Here is a 24893-nt window from a genome sequence, read left to right as displayed (position 1 = left end):
ATTCACAGCTGTTTGTGGGAAAATTGTGGATGACAGATTGTTTTTTCACTCGTTTAAACTGGCTCCCATAACTGACGAAAATTCAACCTGTTTTTCCATATGTTTCTATTTATAAAGGCCAGGTAGCTGCTTCCTACCCCTCCTGGCTGAGCCGAGGAATCATCCGGTAGGACTTGTGCCGTAAATATTGCATGGCGGGAGGCCGAAGGGATAGCACCAGGGCAAAACCCATCCATTAGCAGCATCTCTGCCTTCATCTGGCTTTGCTTTTAGGATCGGGATCACTGGAAACTTTTTTCCAGTCAGTCTGTGGTGATTTCTCCTCATCTGCTGGAGGAACAGAGCGTGATTCAGCACCCAGCCCTTGCTTTTTCCCTTCTTTGAATCCTGGCACACTTCGCGCTCTGCATATGCCAACGTAACTGCCCTGAGCAAGAGTTTTAACGGGTTACAATCCAAAACCTCTAATTCAAGTGTCTCTTGACTTGCAGGAAATCTAAGTTTGGGAATTTTATGCTTTATGCTCAGCTTGGTAATTTGGACAGCGTTCCTAATTTATTTTCCACAAGCTGGGGAAGAGAGTAATTTACTATTTTAAGAAGCATGTGGTTCAAAAGAGCTTTAATTTAAAAAAAAAAAAAAAAGTTCAGTGCATGTCTCAGACTGTACGAATTACTAGACTGGATCAGAACAGTAATTTGTAGTAATTTAACCTGTGCAAAGTGGATGTTTCTTCCTAATTCTCTTCTTTTCCGACCTGTCCATTTAGCGGTATATTTATAGAGTCGTATAAGTATAGTTCCTGAAGGGACCTATACTTATACGGGGTCTTATTTTTACAAAAGAGAGATTTTTTTTTTTTGCTTAGCCCATGGCAGACTGTCCTTAAAATCTTGCACTAGGTAGCCAGTTCCAGAGCTTCGTCACCCCTTGATAGCAGAGCGAAATCTTAACTCCTAACCTAAAACTCTTCTTACAGTGGTGTAAGATTGCCCGCCAAGCCGAAAAATAACAATGAGTGAAACAGGCCATGGCTGATTTTACAACAATTATCTATATCTTGGAAAATTTATCTCTGTTTTTCCCAAAGCTTAACAAGCCCAGTTATCCACTGAAGCAGAAAGGTTCACATAACCTTCTTCAAACCAAATCTTGAGTGTGTTTTTACTACACATCCGACCCCCCGCGTGTTTTTGCGTCTGTGTAATCTCTCTGCTTCAGGGATAGCTAATGGCAGCGAGTTTCCTAGAGTAACCGCGTGCTGCCGTCCAGTGCAATCGCATGCCACTTTGATTTTTGTAGCCTAAGATAGCAGCACCCGATTTACTTCTTTCTACGTTTGTTATTTTTGCATGCTTTTGTTTTCTTCTCTTTTCCTCTGCCTTATGTTCTCATTCAGTTCTCGTAATCGCAGTGTTTCTGAGCTCTGCCGCGCAGCGGCCTCTCCGCACCTCCAGGACTCTGCTGCCGGTTTCGGAGCCTCCTTCAGCTCCGCTTTTCTGAGAGGAGTTGCCGGGCACAGCGTTGTGCGGGGCGGCGCCACGCTGACTTATGTGGCCCTGGTTTATGTACGGTGCTTTCTGCTGTGTCCCTAAGATCTCATTCGCCATCCTGATTTCAACGGCATGTTTTTCAGAGGTTTTCGCCAATCTAGCCATACTCGTGCATTCTCACGTAGCGCTGTGAGGCTACTGCTAAATAAAAACCCACGTGTGTGGTTTATAGAAGTTGTTTTCTGTGCGCACTCTCTTGCAGAAAAATGGCATATGGAATTACCTGTCCGTATTAAGACTCTCTGAAGCGCCTCTCTGTTCTTCTTCACAAGTGACTGATCTAATTGTTTAATTTACAGATTTTGCTACCTGACTATTCAGTTGCTTTTCCAGGATCACTGCTGTATTTAAAACAACACACTGGACTTGGTGCATGCAGTCTTATAAATGCTTTGCTGCCGCATGGGAATCAGCAGTTAATTTCCAGTTCTGCTTGTATTAGTCTCCTAACTTCATGTTTCACCTTCAATATTAAAAAGGAAGTTGAGGCTAGAAATAAACTGTCATTTTTTTGGTACAGTAGTGAAAGCTGAATAAAAATAAACATTTCCATAGAAACAGTAACTTCAGACTGCCCAGTGTTCATGTTGGGGTCAAACTGAAGACCTGCCACCATATCCTGGGCTATAACGCACTGGACCGTTTCTGCGCTCCTTGCTCCTCCTTTTCATGATGTATTCAAATATAGGTATGTAATACTTATTTGAAACGAAGACTGACACGACAGGATGCAGTAGGGTAGCACTTGTGCACACCCGTGTCTTATCCCTGGAGTTAACTGAGCTGGTGCAGCCAGTAAAATATTGTCCCTGGTGGCCTAGCGGAGGTGTGGTGTTGAGCTATAAAGAGTGCGAGATGCCCAGCAGTGTATTAAACACTAGTTGAGTACAGGAGGGCAGCATATCACAGGAGAGAGATAAGCAAAGTTCTCTGATTGTGGATCAATAAAGGTTAGTGACATCATATCTCAAAGTGAGAGAACCTGCTTTCTGCAGAGCCATTTATCAGATTGCAGGCTGAAACAGCGTTAACCTTTTCCTAACCAGGTATCTGTTCCTCATCTGACTCCAAACAGAAGAACTGTCCCTATCTGCCACAGAAGGTTCCCTGACCTCGCCTTCGTAATCCTGGCACGTGTAACGCGAGACTGTGCGCCTGCGAACGAGGAGGTTCTCCTCTGAACGCTTCTGCGCGACCCTGCTGAGGCACGCGGCGTGCCGCAGGACTGCCCACCGCTGCGTTGGCTGCGGGCTGGGCTGTGCCATGCGCTGTTGTCGGCAGTGCTTTGCGCTTCAGTATTAATCCGCTGTTCCTAATGCTCTTCTGGTCTTGGTGAGATGGAAGATGCTACTTGCAGGTGCTAGGAGACAACAGATGTTATTTGTTTTGGTTAAAGCTCTGGTGCTGTGCTAGGCATCTCAGGATGTGGTTGCAAAATGGGAAGGCAAGATCAGATGAATGCGGTTGTGGCAGCAATGGCAGAGAAAGCACGGTGGTGCGGTCCACGGGAGAAGTTGCGCGAGGTGGCGGAGGCGCACTGGGTGCGTTCCCATGAGCCGAAGTCTCTGTCGTCCTATTTTTGCTGTTATTGTCACCAAAATAGATTAAAGGTGGATGGAGTGCGTCCGCCTGTTGCGCAGCCCCGTTTGCTGTGGGAGGAGGTGTTGTCTCTGAGGCATCCGCCTTCCGCATGAACGTGGAGCAGTGTGCCTGCGCTGTCTAAATTTAGAGCGTGGAGTTGTGGGTGAATCCTGGGTGCGCTGCTGACTTGAGCTCTTCCACTGTTTTTATGTACCACCAGGGCAGGTTTTAGCAACCATACAGTCCAAACTGAGAGGATCCTCCAGGAGGCATTCTTATTGCTCTTCGCTTTCTGATCTTGTCTTCGTATTATTGGTAATATTAGATACTTGCAAGTGGGCAAACTTTCATTTTTGCTGTATAATTCATGGTGGTCTGCATTGCCAAACTAACTAGTAGATGTGTAATAAATTAAGCAAGAAGCTAAAACCATTAATAGCTAAGATCTGTTGAGTGTTCTTGAAGTATATATGTTTATAACAGTATTAAAACTCACTTTAAAAAAAAAAAAAACAACTTTTCTTAGTCTGTCGTCTTCCATTTGCTTTTCTTCTCCCTCCCACTCGTCATCCAAGTAACTCGGGTGACTCTTTTCTTAGTGCTGCTGGGTTTCAAGTGGTCATGAAGGTTCCTGTTTGCCAGTGAAAGCATCGACTTCTCCTGCTCATGGTAGTGACCACTTAATGCGAGACTGTCCTAAAGCTTCCTGGGAAGCCTCCAATGTCTTGTGTAACTTATAGCTCTGCTGTTTTAGGGAAGCTTTATGTTGCCTGGTGCTTCAGTTTGACTTCTGCCTTGCAACCAAACGCCGCTTGCGTCTAATTACTAGTTCATATTATGGCTTGTATTTTTTTTTTTTAAGTAACCTTTTGAGAAACAACCTGGGTGGTGTGATGTTTCAGTCTAGGAGCTCTGTGCAGTGGAAAATACAAACTTGTCTCTAGATGTGGTATGTGAAACACTACAGTGATTGAAATCTTGTGATGCTTCGAGCCCTACTTTTTCAGTGATATTGAACTTATTTATTTCTGTTACAACTTGTAAAATAGGCATGCTTGTCCACTTTCTACTGTGTTTTGAGGTTTATGGGTGACAATGCTGTGTTAGGACATAAAATGAATTCCTGCAATGTATTTGGGACTCTTTGGTTTTTATTATATAATCCAAAACAAACAAACAGCCTAATTTTCCATGAGAGTCCTTTATCCAGTCATTGCAGTCGAGATCAGCTTGCACACCAGAGGCGTATACAAGAGCATGCTTGCATGCGCGCCCACACATGTGACAGATGACAGGTAAAACGAGCCACATGCCGCTGCGAGGGCAGCGATCTGAGAGCTCTGGGGCTCCCTCCAGGTGAGGGAATCCCAAGCGCAGGGGAGATCCAGCGCTGGGCACCTCCCATCGCGTCCCTGCCGGCGGCGAAGTGCTAGTGATCCGCTGGAGCATTTGCGCCCTGTCACATAGACCTGGGATGTAGCTATTTCTGCCATGCAAGAGCAAGCCTCTGGTTTTCAAGCAAATGAAAGGGGAGGCTTCTGCCTGGAGGAATCTACAGCCTGAGTTTAGAGATAAGATGGTGAGGAAGGATGACAGCTAGAGGGTAAGGGGCAAGAGGAGAGTCAGTTCCCTGAATGAACTTCTGTTGCCTAGCAAGGAAATACCATTTTTTTTCAGAATCTTCAGAGATTTTAGTTAGAACGACTTTTTGATTACCTTTCATCCTTTTTCCATTGGTGATTTCTCATTGGATAAGAGCCCCTTTTCTGTGAGCCTCTCTGCTGTGCTCCAAGGAGCAACTGGGGGCTGTGCAGCTCTGCGTCCTCGTGGGCTGGGGGAGATGCTTGCGATTCTAGCCTACGCTAATGGGCTGATGTCCAAGTGGAAAGTGTATTTTCAATGAGGAAGTGCTGAGATATTAGTGGAGCCTGGATTACCCTGTGATTGTGCTGTCAATACTGCTGTATTGAGTCGGAGAGAGCCTGCACAACACAGGGAAACACTTAGCTCACTACTGCTGCTTATTGAGAAGCCAATAGCAATTTACTTGCTGACACTTGACATTGAATCCATTCCCAGAGGTACAGCTCCTGCTAAACCACTACTGGGTTCTCCTTAACACCTGCTCCTTCCCTCTGCTTCAGAGATGCAGGTGTGAGGGTTTGAATGAAGCCGCTGCTTTTCCAAATACACCCACCTGCCAGAGAGAAGGGAGAACCATTTCGTGCTCCCCGTTTGTCCGCCCTGCTCCACTTGACTGGTAGGTATAGGCCAACTTTCGATAACGTGATGGGAAACTCTTACCCTGGAGAGCTAGTCTCGCATGGGATTAACTTTGTGCAAATACATTTCCTTTTCATGCATCTATTCACTGAATAAGGGAGAATGTGGGTTCCCTAGTCCTTCTGTCCCACGTGCTGAAAGCTCAACGTGCCTGAGAGCTTTAGGCGAGAAAGATGGATTTCTTCTGCTTTTCTGTTTTCCTGGAACTTGTACAAATGAGCTGTGGTGCCCCTTTTTGCCATCCATGCATACCTTTTCAAGAAACACTTAAAATCCTTTAGTGCTAGACACTTTTGAGAAAAATAGCACCATGATATTTTTCTGAAGAGCTAACTCCCTAAAACAGAGAATAACACATGAAGGAATAAGGACAGGATGAAAACAGGACTAGAGTTACAGTGCAAGATGATTAGAAAGGGGAAGGAGACGATAGGCTCCTGTATCCTGGTTTCGCTACCTGAAGATATATTCTGTTTTGGAATATCGGATCCTAGTATGTTACAGTCTTGCAGTAGTCCTCTTTTGAGGATTCAGAAAGCATAAATAGACAGTTTTCTCAGCCCCTAATATAGCTGGGTAATGAAACTCTCATGTAGTTCTTTAATTGTTGCTTTTGCTGTTTTACTACGTTGCCTGGCAAGCAATTAAGCATTCCAAAGAAAATTTTTTTCCAGTTAGCTGTGATGTTGCTCTTTGCGTTATTCCCTTAGCATTTCATTTGTTTGCCTGAACCTTTTGGGAAGGGTGGAAAAATCTGCATTCGAAATATGAAAGGATGCGAAGACAGATGTGATGCACAAGGAAGATACTTGGAGCTACTATTTTTATTTTATAGAAGTAAAATGCAGGTCATTGCAAGTCATATCTTAAGTATATCTGTTGTTCTGTGGCTTCTGGTTCACGTAGCCTTTGTATGCAACTGTCTTGGCTCTGCAGGGTGTGGAGAGGAGCTGTTATCTTCCCTACCTTCAGGAGCATGTGTTTCCACACCAGTCACACAGAAGATATCTAGTAGCCTGGGGGTATCTGTTCATAAAGCTGAGGAAGCTATTCACAAATGCTTGTGAAGTAACGCGTGCTGAGACGGTGGTGGTCTGCCGGCTCTTCGGTTCACCAGCTCACCCCAAGGAGGGTGATGGTGGACAGCCTGCTTTGACTCAGGGGCACAATGTGGAAGTATCACCGTTTCTGTGAACGTCTTCAAAAAACAGGTACTCGGACTGGAAGCGTTGAGTAGATAAAAGTTTTTTGGGTTGTCCTGCGTCTGTACTGCGCGTTTCTTTTTTCGTATGACCGTGCAGGCTGTATGTGGTCCCAGCGCATGGTGAATTAATGTAGCTTTATTGGCTGCCAGTCAGATATTGACCTCCTGTGCTTTCGGAACGTGTCGTTTTTACCAGTAAACTACGGACATAGTGTGCCTGTTTCACCTCTTCCCTTCCCATCCCTACTCTCATCCTGAGACTAATGTTCCCATTTGTAGTCCTGAGCCAGAGCAAGGAGCAAGAACTAGTCCTGGAAGCTTCTTGCTCTAGCTGATGGCTTTAACCAGGATCTGGAAATGATGTAGCCAGAAAGCCGGTATGGGGACCTCTGGGGAGGTGTCTGGCGTGGAACAACACAAAGATGGATTTGGTGACAACGTAAGGATGAGCAGTGGTGGCCTGTGGTGGAAGGGAGAGCAGAAGGTATAAGGAATAGGAGCATCTGATACCTTTTGAACATCAGTGGAGGATAAAGTAGCAGGAGGGTGCTTTGGGATGCTTGATGGCCAGGGTGGCAGATATAACATCTGAGTGTATGCTTTTGTAGAGGCCCCTCTTGCTTACTGTGTTTTGTTCTAGTCTTGTTCAGCTAATCTTGTTCAGCAGTTGCTCTTCCTAATTACCAAAGTACTTTTACAGAGATGTAACGGATTAATCCTTTTAGTTCTGCTTGCTGCTAGAGGAGATTGCCACTGTTGTTCTCATGTTATAGAAGGAGAAGTTGGAACAAGGAGAAGCAGAGCTAAATTTAGAAAGTCTGTGTTTGTACCTAAGTACCGTTCTGTAGATGTAGAAAAATATATGCTGGCAGGTTCCGGTCACAAACTATGAATGCATATAGGCAAAGGCTAGCTTGGAAAAGGATCGTTTGTCGTGATCTGGAGGGGCATGGACTCAAAGAGCTTTGAGGGTGTAGGAGTTACGTTGTGACCTGTTTGTACGTACCTCCGCAGCCCTTTTGCGCTAGTTCCTAGCAGGGAGGAGAGCAACTGAGACATCGGTTGTGTGGTCCTTGCCTCGTTGGAACACAAATATTAACTGACAAACAGTTGCATAATAAAAGGCAGAATCACTTTGTCCTATTGACTTATCTTCCTGCAAAAGAAATAAACAGGGAAAAGTAGGAAAGTTAACTTATAAACCAATAAGCTGTTGTTGCACATGCGTTAGTGTGGCCTGAGGCTTGCACGACGACTGCTGGGCAGATATCTCCCAGAAGCTCAACTCAGAGAAAGCAGAGAAATATTTACTTGTTAAATATACAGGACAACATGATTGCTTTAGGCGCTGTGGTATAACAGGTCTCATACATGCAGCTGATTCCAGTGGAATGCAATCTCCTCGTGTGTTTTCTTGAAACGTTTTTATAGTAACAGTTTTTAAATGGTGCCTGGCTCTGCCCACAGCAACCTAGTAATTTTTCTGAGGAAAAGTGTCTAAGGCTGAAAGCTGCTCTGTCAGTGCCTACTAAAAGGTGCCTAGAGTGGGAATGTAAATCAGCCAGGACAGATTCCATGTATGTTTAGGGTTGCCTAAGTTACCTATTAGAAACATTAATGCTGGGTCATTAAGACTGCCTCCCTTCTGCTGGGGCAGACGTTTCTTTCTAAATATTGATATAACAACTTCCTAACTCTGACATGGTTTGTAGCACCGCTACTTCTATTTGATAAGTTCCCAAATTATGCTGCTTTGGTGCGCATGTTCTCACACGCGTGCACATGTGTGTGCACACACACACACGTGTGCACACACCAGCTTCCAGCCAAAGCATGTGTGGTTTGTTCAAAACCATTTGCTTTTGTGCTATGTTGTACTTCAGTCACCCAAGAAAACATCTAGTCTTGTGGTTGTTCTGCTAGCTGCCTTCTGCATCTGTTCAAGTGTAAATCATTTTTTTCTGTAATGTGGTCACAATTGTACATGCAATTCCAGCTGAGGTCATGCAGCGCTACTAGTATGCGATTTATTACTTCCTTATCTCTAAAAACACACTGAATAACATCTTGGGGCCATGTTTTGCCGTTTTCACAGCTGCATCACTTTGTTGGTTCTGCCATCCTGACCTAGTACATCTGTCTGTCTCTCCTTTGTAAGTTGTCATTGATAAATCCTGAATTTATTGCAGAAATTCTGGGGTTCCCCCTCCCCCTTATACACTTGGCTTTAGATCCTTTTCTGTTGTTCTGGTCCTCGAATTATAATTTTTTGTGTAATATTCTGGTCTTACACTGTATTGGGGGTGCTTCCTAATTTAATTTCATCAGCAGTACCAGTTTTCTCTGCCTGCTGATTTGTACCATCATCATCAGTGAAGTGGCCTGGCAAGAGGACTTTCAAGACCAATCCAAATAACCTCTACGCAGGCCATATTTCCTTTAAAACTTTCTGGTATCGCCATCTCTTGATCTAGCTCTCTGCCTTCCTTGGATCTTGTCTTGTCCCCATCTCCACCTGAACTTCTCCCTTCTCACTTCAGTAGCGTTAAGGTGGAATAAATCAACTGCGTTTTTCTTCTCTTGGAAGCCATTATTTTAGTAAAGAGAGGGCAGTTATTTTAGGAAAGACAGGTACCGAGTTAGTCTGCTCAATGTATCTTCGATAATCCAATGTTATGTTTTATCCTGGTTTCCATTTATCGCTGTCTCTTTAATTATTCTTCGCTTCAGAATACTTATGGTTTTATCTTCTGCTGAGATAACGCTAATAAAAGCTTGTGTTGTGCTTCTGTTCTCCCCCAGTCCCTTTTTAATATACAGGTACTCTATTTACTGTTCTGTAGCCACATGGCAATACAGTAATTCACAAATTGGTAGATGGTTAGGAATATTTGATGTTGAACCTGTCTAAGATAGGTTTGGTTATTCTTAATTGTGATCAAATTGCCATTTTTCTCTATTCATGCCTTAAGCTTTCCAGTTTTGTTTCCTTCTTAGTTATACTAGCTCTCATTTCCATACCTGTTTCTTGTTAGTTATCCTGGCCTTTGCCTCTATTTTTTCAGCATCTGCATCTTCAATTAAAATTGAGATATTCGGTTAGTTCTGGGGTCTTCACTACATTTTTATTTTACACATGCCACGTGTTTGAACAGGAAAAGCATGTACTTATACCTCAAGATGCATCTGCAAATTCTTGAAAGTCTTAGCCTAATTGTCTTGCTCTAGTTCCTCAGCAAGGTGATGACAGCTGTAATTACTATCTCTAATCATGAAACATTAAAACAAAATATGAAGGGGGGGGAAAGTATCATTAAAGCTGAGGGTGAGTATTTCCACCTAGGAGTGAGGGATGGGGAGGAGGCAGGTCAAAACTTCAGGAGCGAATCTGCTCACAGTATTTTAGTGAAGAGACCGAGCTCAGCTCTTAATGATTGACAGTGCTGAGAGTTTACCAGGCTGTGCCGTCAACATGTATTCTTATGAAAAAAAATGTGTGGGCTTGTTCTGGCTTGGAGTCAGCCCTGTCCTGGAAAGCAGGGGTTCAGTGCAGGTTCTGGAGGACAATGGGTGCAAAAGAAAACCAACTGACCGAGAGCTTAGACTGCCCTTGAAGAGGACTCCATCTGACAACCAAAGCCATGCTAAAAGGGGTTTGGATCTGTGTAGGGCATGGCCCGGTCTGTATTGAAAACAAATACTTCCTAAGAGCAGTGATGACTCACATCAGCAAGTTCATGCCCTCTGGAAAAGGAAGATCTGCACAGGAGGACTAGTCTCTAGGTCATGAATTCCTGCACTAGGGAGCAGCTGAGTAACCAGAGACCGAGTGTAGGTAGATAACGTTTACTCTGTTTTAGATGAGCAGAGGCGGTGTACCCGCTACACTCTTCCTTCCCCACCTAAGGCGTAGGCTGGGGAGCAGCAGTGTTTTTACCCCCTACCTCCGTCAGGCTTGCAGTTGTTGCTATCAGAGGGACATGTCCCTGCAAGTACAATGGGTTTCGTAGTGTTTGGGGAGCTCAACACAGCTGAGGGTGTACAGACAGGATTGGGGGGGGTTGAAGGTGCCCTGATAGGATGCTGTCACATTTCAGGTGTACATGGATTCAGTTTCTAAAGGGGTGTTTGTTCCTTCAAATGCTTTACTGAGCTGCTAGTTGAAATTAACTGCCTTAGTTCCTACTCTAGCAAAAGCAGAACTTCTCAGTGTACTGGTGATAGTCCACGGTATATGCTAGGAAAGGATTTTTTTTTTTTTGAGGTGTCCTGCAAGTTTTCAAGTTTTGTTTGTGCCCACGTTCCAGTATTGCTGGATTTCTAGAGTCTCCTGGAAAACAAAGCCTTTGGGAACTCTTGAGTCCAAGGAATGCTGATGGCTGGGTAGTTCAGGTGTAGTTCCTCATATACTTTGGTATAAACTGTCCAGTCTATCCTAAGTACCTATTTTCTTCCAGCAAGCTACAATAGGGAGCAGATGTTTCTTTGTTCAGCCGGTAGTAAATCCAGTATTACGATTCGGTTTCAACTATAGGGGTCTGAGAGTGGGAGCTTCCCTGTTACTTGGGAGAATAGGCTCATATCTGGAGACTGTGATGTGTGCATGCATTCTCCTTACTACCTGCATTTTTAAACACCAAATATTCTCTTTTTAATAGTCACCCAATTGGGAGGGACATCTTTCCTCCTATTTGCTGTTAGTCTTCAAGATAAAAGAAGGTGTTTCACAATGAACCTTGCTGTGAATCCAGTGAATGTGAAAGGAGTTTGTTTTCTGGCTTGATTCTGAAGTTGTCTTCAGTTGTCTCCCTGATACTGAACGCTGCTTCTTTTGGGATGGATTCTTTTGGGCTTCTTTATCATCTTTTGAATAGCAGAAAGTCTATCCCTAAAACTAAAGGAGCCACACGCATTCCTTAATTTTGTGGCAGGCATGTTTCAAGGCTTAGGTAAGTTGCTGGTTTTGAGGGAAATGTGAGTCACTTTGGCTAACTGGGAGTCTGATGAATAACCCTGCTGTGTGGTTACAGGATTGTAGGTAGCTGTGTTTATGTCTCTGGTGCTAGGACTCTCCTTGTTTTGATTGAATCTCCCTGAAGAAAGGTGGGGTAATCTTTGACCTGTTCTGTCTTTTAAGTTTGGAAAGGCTCGTGTTCAGCTGGTATTTTTAGAGGAAGTAATTGAATACTCTGTGTGTTGGGGCTTACTTACTCTCCATCCGACTGTTGTCGACCTTTCAGAATCACGTTCTTAGGCAATACAGTCCTGAAAAGCTAAAATTGCATAATGTTCATAAATTTGCATTAGATTCCCAGTTGGCTTGCAGCCAGCCCCCTGCTGATGAGGTTGGCAAGCCTGTATTGCACGCTCCTGGGGTGCTGCCGAGACTGGAAGGAAGGTGCTGGCCTGGGGCTACGGTGCAAGTGGGCAGAGCACCGCTCCCTTTCCATGTTTTCCTAACCGTGCACATCAGGAAGCTTTGCCTAAGAATTTACACTCTGCAGAGCTGGGAAATGCCAGTTGCACTGCAGGCTTTGTAGTCCAGCTGGTTGGTAGCCCCTTCTCAACCTGCAGGCTCCGTTTCCATTTTGCTGGAGTTAACTTGGGTAGAGTGCTCAAACACGGCACAGTTCCACAGTCCTCTTCCTGATTTGCAGAGGTCATAGAGGCAAACACAGAACTGAAAGCTGGAGTGTGAAATGGGAAGGGGACAGAATGCTGTATTGCTTTATCTGCCAGGGTTTCTGGGGTGTTTGGAAAAGAAAGAATGGCTTAGTGATTACAGAGGAAAAGTTTGGTTTCTTCTGCTCTCCATGAATAAGGTTAACAAAGGAACTGCCATCTTTTATCAGCTTGTCTAGGTGAGGCTACTTTGTACTTTGGGTCCCTTTGATTTGCCATGGGGAGGTGGTGAACTAGAAATGACAAGGGGACAGGCCTTTCCCTTTTTGCACTTCCACCTGAGCCCTGGGGCCACTCTTATGCTCTCTCAGATGCATCGCGCTGAGACTAGAGAAGTCAGCTGGCTAAAGGCAGATGGTTTTAACGGTTCCCAGTGCTAACGCGCTTTCATCCTTAAATCTTTGTATAAAGTTTGATTAAAAAGTGGCTATCGTAATAGAATGCCAAAAGAAAAGAGAGCATCTAAAGCAATTAGACAGCATATTGGGCAATTAGCACCCAAATTTAAGTTGTGTGTGCTGATCTTGGGAGCTTTTGAGAGACTTGGTGCTGTAGCAATTCTTCAAATTCCAGTGAAGACTGCTTAAAACATGGATATTATTTGCTGTTCAGGCAGCATCATTGCTTAAAAGTGAAAGTGAGATTTGTCTTTTCTCAGCACTCTAATATGGACAAGACTTTAAACGAAAAGTAAATAAGTATAATTAATTAAGAAAACCAAAATGAGATAATTACAGTTGAAACACTTGATATAACACAAATCCTGCTAAAGCAAAAGTCCCTCTCTGGAGCGATCTCCCACATGCGTGCTGCCGGAGGTGGCTGGAAGGCAGCAAGCGTTCAGGACCAAAAAATATTTTTACCTGAAGAATTTCATGTTCAGCACCTACCCCTTGTTACAAAGCAGTGCAAGAGCAAATAACTAGGGTGGATGGTGTGAAGTTCCTCTGCACAGCAGACAGTGGTGGTTTTGCTCTGCCTATATTTTTCTTGCTCCTCCTTCTAGCTTTATTTTCACTTTGTTGGCTGTAAATGCAATAAAAATTTAGAAAAGCAATAAAAAAATTCTCCAGTACACAGGGCCACCAGATGTTTGTCCCAGCATCTGTTCTGGTGCGTTGTCCCTCACATCTTCCTGAGGTGGTCCAACAGTTCCTTCTGCCTGGACCTCCTTGATCTCTTTTAAAGCTGGCTTCTATTCCATTTGTTGTTTGCAATGCACGCGCGCCAGTTTCTGACTTGCACCGTGCCTCATTTCTGCAAGAAATTTGCAATGCCGGCAGCACTTGATATGTAGCAGTCTAAACTGTGATTGTGACTGGTTATTCTGGCAATTACAGCTTACAGTGTCAATCAGTCACTGTCATCTCGGACCCCAGTACCAGTGACTTATCAGCGGACGTTTTGTGGACTGCCCTTAGGCTCAGGACTGCCCCAAAGGTTGTCCTCTGACTCAGTCTGCTACCAGAAAGTTTGTCTTACCCTTTTATGACTGGCACAGCTATCCACAAGACTTCCCTGTCTGAAGAAGCTACTGTGAGCCCCTAGAATTCCACTTTCTGGTCGACTCTTCATTGTCTTAGTGCGTAGCTTGAAAAGAAAACCAGAAGTTTAAGAAATGCAGTTACTGCTGCTGTGTGATCACGTCCAAGCAAATCCCTTGCATCCTGGTTCCTCAGAGGAGTTTGCAGCCATTCACGTTGACCTTGCAGGCAATCCCAGTACTGCCTACTCTAAGGCCTTGTGAATCAGTCAAGTTTAGGACAGTGACTGCAGCTGAGATATCGCAGTCCTTAAAAAGGGGAACTGGTTTGCCGCTCAGCTTTCAGAGCATCTAATTTTGCGTCTCGTGGCAGTTGTGAAGAGAAGCTGTCTCGCAGCTGGTAGAGATTTTCTGAAGATGCTTGTGACTTCTGTAATGCAAAGTCGTGGAACTTCTTAAGAACCTGATGGCATTGACAGCCCGTGCCTGTGGGTCGGATGAGTAGGGAGAAGACAAAGGTGTGGTTTTTTTGCCCAAATAACGAGCTGATCAAAGATTTCCGAAGGTCCAAAGTGTATGCATGTTTTATGGATAATGTGTGTCTCAGAATGCGAGCTGATTTGTTTTCCAAAACTTCCAGGCCTTGAAGAAATTGTAGTCATGCAATGTTAGCTGTCATCTTCCTTCTTGCGACCGTTATCTGTAGTGTGTTAAAACTCAATTTTAATGAATTTTTTTGTTCCCAGCTGTATTTTTCATTGCTAGCGTTTGTTGCTACTGGGAATATTTTAAATAAGATGAAGAGTCATCCACAGGATTATCTATAGTAATGTGTGGTCCACGTCAGGACCGTGGTTTAGGCAGCAGAGTTTAGGAAATGCTATTTGTAAAATATCTTTAACTTGTCACATCCTTAAAGGATTAGAGGCAAGGAAAAGATTCAGTTGAGGTTTGAAAAGCAGGTTTATTGATATGTACTTAGATCCAGAATGGCTGTTCCATGTTGTAGATACTTCAGAAAAGGCTTTTGTCATGTGTGGCAAGAAACAAACTGCATGTTCTACCAAACGCTATGGTCATAGGTTGTACTGGTTTCAAAGGTTTGCACGCTGTGGGTTGTTGTTGTTTGGTTGGTTGGGGGCTTTTTTGTCTGCCTTGGAGTTGAAAGATCAAATGTGGGCTGGCTGTACTCCAGCTGACCCTTGCTTCAGTTTGGCTCATGGTATTGTTGAAAAGGAAGGGCCTGAATCAAATTGAGGATAAAAGGAAGGCCATTTGGACAGAACGATCCTGATGGTCTGAAGGTACTACAGGTTTGTACATCAATAGAGGCCTCCGAGCACAGAAGCGGAAGGATGTCGTGGAGTTGGTCCTTCCCAGAGATGTTGTTTGCCAGGCAGCCAGCGTGCTGGCTGTTGCCAAAGGGTATGTGCAAGAGAGGAGAGCAGCGCAGCTGGGAGAGACAACTTGTTGCTGAGTGGTTTTGGTGCTGGAGATTTGGGTTCAAGTCCAGCTTCTCCTTATGGCCCTAACGGAGCCGAGTAAACCACTGGTCTTTGCTTGTTTCAGTTCTCCAAAGTGTTAGCAGGGCTCCTGTTTCGGGAGGGTGTTGGGTGATGTAAAAGCCTTCGCGGCTGGGCTGGGGTAACGTGTGACGGTTGCTCATGAGGCCCGCTGCATCGAGCAGCATGCCGCCCCGGCGTCAGTGCCGTTTGCTCAGGTCGTGAGGGCAGTGGGAAAAGCCAGATAAAAAGTCAGGGTTGTTGGGAGTGGAGTCTTAGCCGTGAGATTATTTTGTAATCTTGCCTGTAGTGAATGCAATGTGAATACCTGAAGGACAGTCCAGAGAACCCAGCGCCGTGAGTGAACATCTGCTGGGGCTGTCATTACATCTGTGGTGCGCCCGCTTCTTCCCCGCATCGCGCAGAGAAATGGACATAGATCCTAGAGAAATTCCAGGCCTGAAGGAACACTGAGTTGCCCAGGAAGTAACTCGCGAGGTTGTATTTACTAAACATAATAAATACAGGAAAAAACAAAGGGGGGGTTTGTTTGTTTGTTTCTTACTATGCAGAACAAATTGGAGTGAAAGGAGAACCCGATCCACCTGCAAGCACTGCTTCCCATGGAGCAGGAATAATACCACCAGGGTGAGAGATACGCGTTGTCATTTGATACGTTATCTCACGAGGTATTTTTCTTTTTGTGCCAGTCCTGGCTGGTAGGAGGGGCGGGTTTGTGGTATTTCTAGGTGTGCTGTACTTGCAGCTTCCCCAGGAAGGAAGCATGAGGAGCCCTCGCTGTCTCTGCCCATTTCACATCAATTTGAGTGTAGAGTTGCCTTTTCAGAGCTAGAAATTGGTGTTTGGACCATGACTCCTGGGACTGGATAGTACGTGCGTACTGTTTCATCACTTTTGCTCAGTCATTAACTAATATATAGAGTAGTGTAAACAGGAGATGAAAGTGCACCTAAAATGTTTTTAGGTTTCCCATTAAAAAAGAAAAATTATCTCTGATAATTATCCCGTGCTCTTGCAGCGTTTAACAGGGACGTGTCCATAATAACCCTTGGCTTGAAGAGTGTATGTTTTCTGTTTCTTGGTGAAAAATAGGAGCTGTAGCCTTCAGAAGAAGTGTGCAAGCTACTGCTCAGCTTGCCTTCTGAGCTGATCCCGTCAGTGGATAATACTGATGAAGAGCCATATTTGTTTAGCCTTTGATATACAAGACTAGATATAATGATTCCCTTAGGCTTTCCATTCTGTTACTCTACTTCTGTAAGGTTTGCTCCTTATTCTAATTTATCCAAGTAGTTAAAACCCTGCCTGCAAGGAAATGGCTGGGTGAAAGGGCTGATTCTCCCTGCCTTGTAGGGAAGGGATGATGTGGGGTGAGGAAGAGAGTTGTTGTAAACTAGAGAGTTGTTCTGTGAATTGATTAATTCTTTGTCTGACTTGCGAAGCTGGTACCTCAGCCTTGTGACTAGGCAAAGAGGAGAGCGTATGAAAGGAAAGTATAGCAGTAGAAAGAAATCACTCGAGGAGACATCCTAAATGACCAGAGGAGGATTCCTAGGTGCAGTTGTTGGCAGTCTCTTTAGAGCGTGCCTGGGATTTGAGCTCTCAGTTCTAGCCATGCCGCCTTCTTGATCTCAAGAACAAGAGAATATTACTAAAAAATCTTAGATTTCCGCTTGTCTCTGAAAGTTCCTGCTGAAGCATTATCTCATTGTCTTCTGTGTTACGGAGGGCTGCTTTGACTTTGGATTACGTGATTTGACAGTTCCGCTCTGCTTAGAGGAAGAAACTGGAAAAAAGGGAAGGGACGTGGCATGTTAACGCGTTTCTGCTGTCCACGTGGCTACAGCAGCACTGAGAAGGCAGCCGTAGGAATTCAGCGTTGGAGCAGGGCCTCTTTGTGACAAGTGAGTTTTGAGGTCGTTTGGGGGTATTTGTGCAAGGGGCTGTGAGCCCCGTGGTGTCTGTCGCCGAGCGGCAGCGCCGAGAGCTGCAGTGTGGGACCCTGGAGAGGGGCTCCCAAGGAAGACCTGTGTTCTTGGCGATCTAGGTGGCTCCACAGGTCGCAGGGAGACAGGAGCAGGAGTCCGGGACAGGGGTCCTGGAGAGCCAGGCAGAAATGTCGCGGCTGGGAGGCTTGCAGGAGTGGCAAGGCCCTGCCCTGCTGCTCAGTGCAGGGCGCATGTCATGCCGCCACCTGGTTTTGATGTTTTGTGAATACAAGTTTTACTATTAATTATTGTCTAGACAGAAGGGAATTACTGAGACAAGCGTGCTCTCTCCTGCAGCACTAGCTGTAAATTACTCGGCTGCAGGTCACGCCTTCCTTTGTTTTAGCGCTTGGTGTCTGTTGCAGTGTGCACCAAGGGAGCTGTGAACCCCTCCGTGGTGTGATGGCATTTGTAAGTACCCCACTGGAGAGCAGCCTTTTCTGTAGGTCCATACTGTAGCACATCGCAATGAAAAGCACTACCTTTCTATTTCTGTCGCTTAAAACAGCTTCCCTCCCCCCTTCTTTTCATATTGCTGTCTTCTATAAACCTTCTAAGAAGACCTTCTCAATTAAGTCTTTCCCAGTTGGGGTTTTTCTCAGAGATTCTCTTCCTTCTGACTCAATAGAAAAAGAAAGCACAACTTTCCCATTTAACTTCTATTCTGACTCTTTTTAACTCATTTTCTGTATACCGTATTGACTGCTCCCCTGAACTCCGGTTCCTCTCTTCTTGTATATCGCCCCCTTCTTTCTCTCTACAGAATAATGGAATTGCTAGGGAAATTTATTATTATTATTACTAAACAAGATTGTTCCACATGATGGACAATTGGGCTTCGTGGCTGGTAGGATATGCAGATCTTGTCTGTATGGTAAAATTAAATTGAATCAGTTATTTTGTGGTGACTTTCTTAAAGCTATTCTGAGCTCTGTTCTAGAGTTGCTCTTCTACTTGGTCACTGTACTTCAAAAGTGAACTATTTATTTTTGGAAATAAATTTTTTTCCCATACTGCTCTTAGGAAAGTGCCTGAGCAGGGAGGTATTCCAGGATAATAATTGCAGAGTAGCATATTCCACAGAAGCTCTACTGGCCAGTAGTCACCCCTAGACCATCCATCAAACTGGCTGAAGTCTCGTGTGCTTGTTTCAGTTCATGCTTTCAAAAACCCTACAGTCCTGCAAAGCTAGAGAGATGTGCAGCTAAAGCTGAGTAGACCAAGTTATCCCAGATGTCCTGAGGGAAGGGGTCGGTGAGGGACCAGTTCAGATCCTAAGCCTCCCATCCTCCTTGTGGAGGAAACAACTTCCCTTCCTTTTAACCCTTTTTTGTCACTACCTCTGTCCTTATGTGGTGCTCAGATGCCATCAACCCTGGAGAAAGAGGTCTCCTCTCTTCTCCTGTCCTCCTCCATTGCAACGCCTTTTTGTTTCAAAGGTTTTCAAGTAAAAGCACAGTCCCTTCTAGCCCTCATATCTAGATGGCTCAAGGGATAGTTTAGGGTTTTTTGTGTAATTATTGTTATGCTTGTTTGGGCTGGAGCAGGTGTGCCAAAATAGCCATGAAGGATCCATGCAATTTGAGGGTTGAGGAAATAAAATCTCACATGCAAATTCTGGTGAAAGGCTAATTCAGGTCTCAGCGTGGGCAGCACATGGTTAAAGTAGACCAGTGTGCCCTCAGTTTTCATGAGAAAACTGTTGGAAAGTGAATGCATCTTCATTGACTTTGTGATAATGAAGTTACAAGTCTTGAGAAAGCCACGTGTTGTTCCAGACTATTTTATGACTATGAGAGATTATTTTTTCCATTTAGTAAAGGTGACCTGTCTGACTTTTGTCATCTTCAGAGATGTTGATTGTGGTCATTTGACGTATATAGTGATCTTGTATTCTCCCTGTGGTACCACTGGCCTGATTAGCAGTTGAGTATGACTTATGCAAGAGTTTTCTATTTTGGACCTTGAGAAAGAGAAAGAAATAAGCTATCTTAGAAATAGAGACTAGATTTTTAAGCCTCCTGTTCAGACTGATCATGATGTAGAAGTGGAGGATTTCTTGTGTCAAAGTCTTCTAGTTCTTTCCTTTGTTTTTACTGATGTACACATTAATTCAGTTGTTGAACAAGTTTCTTCCACCTAACAGTTTCCCTTGTCTGTTTTTTGTTTATTTTTCTTCTATGAGAAATTCTTTAAAGATCAAGAAATTATTTGTACTTTGACATTTTATTTCTATTGCAATTATTCAGTTGACTTTCTCATCAACCAAAAAGATTTTTGCACGCTGTGTTGCAAGGGTTTGTTTATGTGGCTACCTGTCGTGATAAGAGAGGTCTGGCTTAAGTCTAAGCTGCGCGGAGCTGGGTACGTTGTAGATCCTGCAGAGTCGGCTTCCATCTCGGGGGCTAGCTCTACGGAGGGAGCACGAGTAATTCCCTTGCCCTTCCAACACACATACGTGGTAGTTTTCCTATGCTACTCAGCTCACCGTGGGCTGAGCTTGAATCTGCAGATCTCTGTAATTGTGTTCCTTTTTTGTTTTCTTAACCTTTTCTTCCTGTCACCCCAGCTGAGGTGTGGCTACTGTGGATGCACGTGCTGCCCCTGGAAGCATTTCAGAGAGCAGTTTAAACACTTCATCCTTAAAATGCTTATCTTAAAAAGAATTTTTGCTGCTGTAAAAGCAATGATTTAAGTGCTTTCAGTGTCAAAAGACCATGAGATCACTGAGATAGTTCTGTACTGGGCAATTATCCTGTAGATTTACTGCAGAGACTTGGTTCCAAAGGCACGCCGGGCTTTCAGCATAGTCTTGGACCAGCACCTGTGTTGCACCCCTGCTATCACAGTGGCAGCTCTGACGCTCGTGCCACATGCCGTAGTCAGGTCTTGATCTGAACAGCCCACGTTATAATCTTACTACAGGAAAAAATTCAGTTGGATGCATGACACAACCCACCAAAAATGGGATAAAACCATGCAGTGGTGAGACTCTTCAGGCTACCTCACACAGAAAGCATTGCCCTTTTGGAAGGCAGGTGTGGAATAGACTGTACTCAGGTGGTGTGTTCAGACCCAGGAACAGTAGCTGTATTTCTTTTAAAGCTTAGCCCAGTTCTCTCTCCAAGGGGCTTCTTACCAGTTGGCCTGGGCACAGAGAAGTCAAAGAAAACTTTTTAGGCAGTATTTCTTCTGCTTCCTCTACCCGAGAGGTTTGACTGAGCCCTCACCTGTTGGAGGGAAGCCCTGTGTTTGAGTTTGGGAGCCAGCACTGTCGCCCTTGGGGCTCTTGGAGCAAGTCCCAGCCTACGTCTGTTCCAGTCTCTCTTCACTCTGCCATTCACCTTCCCTTGCCTAGAGCAAGAACAGGAAGCCAAGAATTAATTGTTTTGTGTTTCCTTTTTTCCCCCTTGTTGTGTTGTGGTCTGATCAGTATCTGGGCTCCTTGGACACCGGAAGCTTTCACTTCCCTTTCTCCAGAAACAGACGTTGGAGACGCAGCATGGGGAGAGCCGAGTAAATGTTAGTACAGAGCGGGGAGGAGGACTGATTCGGAAACGGATCCTTCCATCTAGGCACTTGCTGGACTCCCCATGGCTTTGCAGTTGGCAGCAATGGGGCACTGTTGAGGAATATTACGGTTTAGCATGGCTAATGCGTTCTTACCCGCCAGGGTGCAGGTGCTTCGGTGGAGTAACTGGGGTAAAACATTCTAGTATTTTAATCTTGGTGTCCTGCACCTGGTCCTGGGCGGTGGAAATAGTGGTGTGCACATCGTTGGGGAGTCCGGACTGCGCGTGCTGGGAGGCCACCTCTGATCCCAGGCCTAGGGCTGCTGCGGCACGGGTCGATGAAAGCCACCCGGGCCGGTCCTCGCGAGGCAGCGAAGCCAGTGTCGGCCCCGCGTGCCGATGGTTCGAGGCCTGGCTGCCTCGTGCGACTGGCCCTGCTGTCTCCCGCCCTTCTCCCCTCCCGAAGGCGGAATCACGGAATTTCTCATGCTGGTTTTTGTTCATTACAGCAGGCTACAAACTGTAGATAATATCCCGCCGTTGTGGGTTAAGTAAACTTTCTAAGACAGGATGTGTAAACAAAGGTAAAATGAGTAAGTAAAGCTAATTTCCCCATCTAGTAAGCAATTTAACTGATGTGGAAGTGCTCTGAAAAGAATAGTGAGGGAATTTGAGTGGAAACAATGACACTGGTGTTATTTTAGGCCTTGTCTTTCAGTAGTCTTTAGGCTTGGCAAAATAGTTCCAGAATTTTCTGTCTGTTAAAAGTACAGCACAAGTTCTGTATTTTGTGTACAAATCTGAATTGTGATAAATGCAGTATTGTTGGGCATCTTCTGCTTCAGTGAAGCTTAATGAGATATGAGAAAAAAAGGGAGGGAAAGAACAAAATGTGCCTCTTGTATTCAGCAGACAGTGCAATTATAAGGAAATGAAAGCTATTAATTGTTTTGGTAACTTCATTAATTCTTTACCTGTTCGTTTTGCATGCGTTAGACTTTTGAACTGTATCTTGTATGTGCACTTCCATCAAATTTCAGTCTGAGAAATGGGCCAAATTTGAGAAGGAATGATAGGCACCTCTTGGTCACTTTTTATTAAGCTTTCTGTCCTCCTGGTGGGAGACTGGACATCTAGATAGGGCTCTTAAAGAGCAGCCCAGGTCTTGGATGTTTTACAAACAGCATGGTGGTGGCATATCAACCCAAAGTGAAGTAGAGTGGAATAATAAACGTGGTAAAGCGCTAGTTTTTATTGGTGTTGACTAAAAAATTTTGGAGCTTCTCGATTTGTTTCTAGTTCAAGCCCTGAATCTGAGGGCATGGTGCTGCACACAGATGATGAGAAAGTTGTGGTAGCCAGTCCTTCCCCTTGGTTTTCCTTCTGACGTTTCACTGTCTTTCTGCTTTCTTGAAGATGGTCAAGGCAGCCTGTTGGAGTTATTTGTGGATGTTTTTTGATTCTGTTTTCTCAGAGAAAACTTAATCAAGAAATCGTGTTTCTAGTAATTATGGACCTATTTTCCTACGCATTTAAGAGGTCTCTGTCTTTTCAGCTTGTGCTTGCCCTGAACTCTTGGGCAAATTAGATTATGTCAGGGAGTTTCCACAGGTGAAATGGGCATCGAAATCTTTGATTTTTTTTCTAAGAGCAATTATTGTGACCAGGTGAGGAAGAGGAGGCCGTGCGGTGAGTGATGCAGGGCAGACGCATAAGACCTGTTCATTAGTAATGCTGAAGTTCAGTATTTCAGGTTCCTGACTTCAGTAGAAAGCTCATGTGGCAGGAGTCCCAGGGCGACCTGCAGGCTTTTGAACGCTGCCTGCAGATACCCCTTCAAGGGAGTTTCGTTTAACTGGGTGACTTGCCTTTTAAATCTGCTAAGTAAGCCATTTCTGAAGATGAGGAAAAAACATTCCCTTAGTGCACCTTTTAATTGTTCGTTTAGGAGAGAACTTTCTTCCAGCTGTGAGGCTTTAAGACTGCTGTAAAGTGCTAATTGAAAGTAATAGTGATAAAGAAAACAGGTGTTTTCAAGAAAAATAAGTGGTGTCAGGTCATCAGTCTACTGTCCCTGGCTTCTCTGCAGGTAGAGCACAAGTTAGTACCTTAGTGCTGTGTTTTCAGGACAGATTGGGGAGCAGGACTGGAACTTGGACAGCTTATTTTGCTTTAATGAGCTTAGATACCGTTCTCAAAAAAAAAAAAAAAAAAAAAAGGCACAGGATGCATCAGAAAAATTGCATCAGCTGGACAGACCTGCGAGCTCTTTGCTATGCACACTGCTTTTGGGCGAAAGGCTGGGGGCATGACGCTGGAAGTGTATCTGGTGCCGCGAGGGTAAGGAACCACCACGCGCCTAGCGTATGAAATATCAGGTGGGCTGCTTCTGCCACAGAGTAGTCTGGCATTCCTGTAGCTTTTGGATGCTATTACAATATGAGTGTTAAATAATGCTGAAAGCAGTGAGGTACAAGCAGTATTTGATCCACAGCAGAATCAGTTGAGTTACCTCGCAGTCCTGAGTGTCTCAGTGGCTTCCAAGAGCTTGAATATATCACTGCTGCAGTTGTCCTAGGAACGCCTGCCCCAATGGGTTTGCAGAAGAAAACCACTAAAGAAAAAACATGTATTTAGTACCTTCTTGAAGCTTTCTCCTTGTTTTCAGCTGTAGTTTACTAGGGCCTAGGAACGTGCTGCTGTTTCAAAGAAATGTCTCGTTTGGATATGAGCAGATGGTTATGCATGTAGGTTACCAGGAAAGTTTGTTTTCTGTGTCTGCCACAGTTAGAAACTGCTTTTACTATTATGGCACTAATTAGGATTCCTAATGCTAAGGCGGTTTGTACAGGGAGCTTAAATGTATATTCGGCAAAGGTTAGTCTCTGGCCTAACAGGCTTTCTGTGATGGCTTTCTGAGTGCAAAGGTATTAATAATATAGAAGGTAGGGAGGAGCACTTGGAATTTTACCAACCCCTTTTTGCTGCTGTGTGTTTGGGGTTTTTTTTTTCTTTGTTTGGTATCAAGAAGATCCATCTCTCCCATTGCCTGATCTTGATGTCTAGGAGGAGCAGCCTTTGGGGGCTGTGGTGGAAATGTGTGGGCGTTTGAAGGAAGGCCTGTTTACAAGCCATCTCTAGGACTCGCGTTTGACTTGTCCTGGCATGCTGCAGGAACAGCCTTTCTCACCGCCAGAAAGGGCGTGAAAGTTCTTATTTTGTAGAGCTTTCCCTAGGTGACAGGAGGATTTACTGACTGATGTTTGTCACTTGTCCCTCATTGATGACTTATGTTGTTCAGATGCTTCTTCCATTGCTGAAGTGTCCCTATTTTCCTCCCATTATATAGAGGAATAGACTCTGAAACTGCAGAGAAACTGCAAGACTATGACTCCGAACTGTTTTCTTGAAGATTATTTTAGAAGGGGCAGGGGCGTGGGGGGAAGGAGGTCTAAGAAAGCTTTTGGGGAAGTGCCTCCACCCAGTGCCCTGGTCAGTATGATCAGTGGTGCCTTTCCCAGCAAGGAACCCGCAGGGTCCCGGTCCTGCGGGTCATGCCTAGCAATTATTAGGTGTCATGTAAAGCTGGGGGTTTTTTGCTTACTGTGTGACTGAAAGATGTTCATAAAACAAGAAGCTTTATGTATAGAGTTGAGCTGCATATGTTAGTACTTTGGTTGGAGAAGTCAGCTGTCAGAAGGCTTGCAGCTATAAGCAAATGTGGAGCTGAGGTTGGCTGTAAGTAATTGCAGATTTCCTAAGAACAACAAAGGATTCATTGTCTTGGAGAGCTTGACAAACTGGTACTTAGCACTGGCTGCGAGTTGACTCTCTTGCTTCTTTTGGCCTAAGTGGAAGAGGAAAGGTGGTAGCTGACCCTTTCAAAGAATGATAGGGAACTCTCATCCCTTTTCCGGATTTTAATAAGAAAGGATTTATCTTCAAAATTGCTGATGAAAGTGTGAAAGAGCAACACCAACCCTCTAAGACCTCTGTGAAGAGTTTTCTAAGGCTCTGTGGCCTATCAGCAGTGTTCTGGGGCAAGAGGGAACAAATTTTAGAAGCTCTTTGAAAGTCAAATCTT

The 24893-nt window shown here is 44.6% G+C and overlaps 1 protein-coding gene across 7 annotated transcripts in view; it reads left to right on the top strand.

Moving 5' to 3' along the window:
* Window positions 1-24893, top strand: part of ZFHX3 (zinc finger homeobox 3) — a 752695-nt gene that overhangs the window by 582481 nt on the left and 145321 nt on the right. Inside the window, exon 1 of one of the 7 annotated variants that reach the window (XM_068955807.1) lies at window positions 17174-17213. The exons of the other annotated variants lie outside the window; for them this stretch is intronic. The gene's annotated coding sequence lies outside the window, so the exon portion shown is untranslated. Of the gene's footprint in view, window positions 1-17173; window positions 17214-24893 lie in introns of those variants that run through there. 7 annotated transcript variants of the gene reach the window in all.

This window comes from Struthio camelus, chromosome 10 (genome assembly GCF_040807025.1).
Source record: "Struthio camelus isolate bStrCam1 chromosome 10, bStrCam1.hap1, whole genome shotgun sequence".
Lineage (NCBI taxonomy): Eukaryota > Metazoa > Chordata > Aves > Struthioniformes > Struthionidae > Struthio > Struthio camelus.
This window is presented reverse-complemented; position numbering and strand designations above follow the sequence as displayed.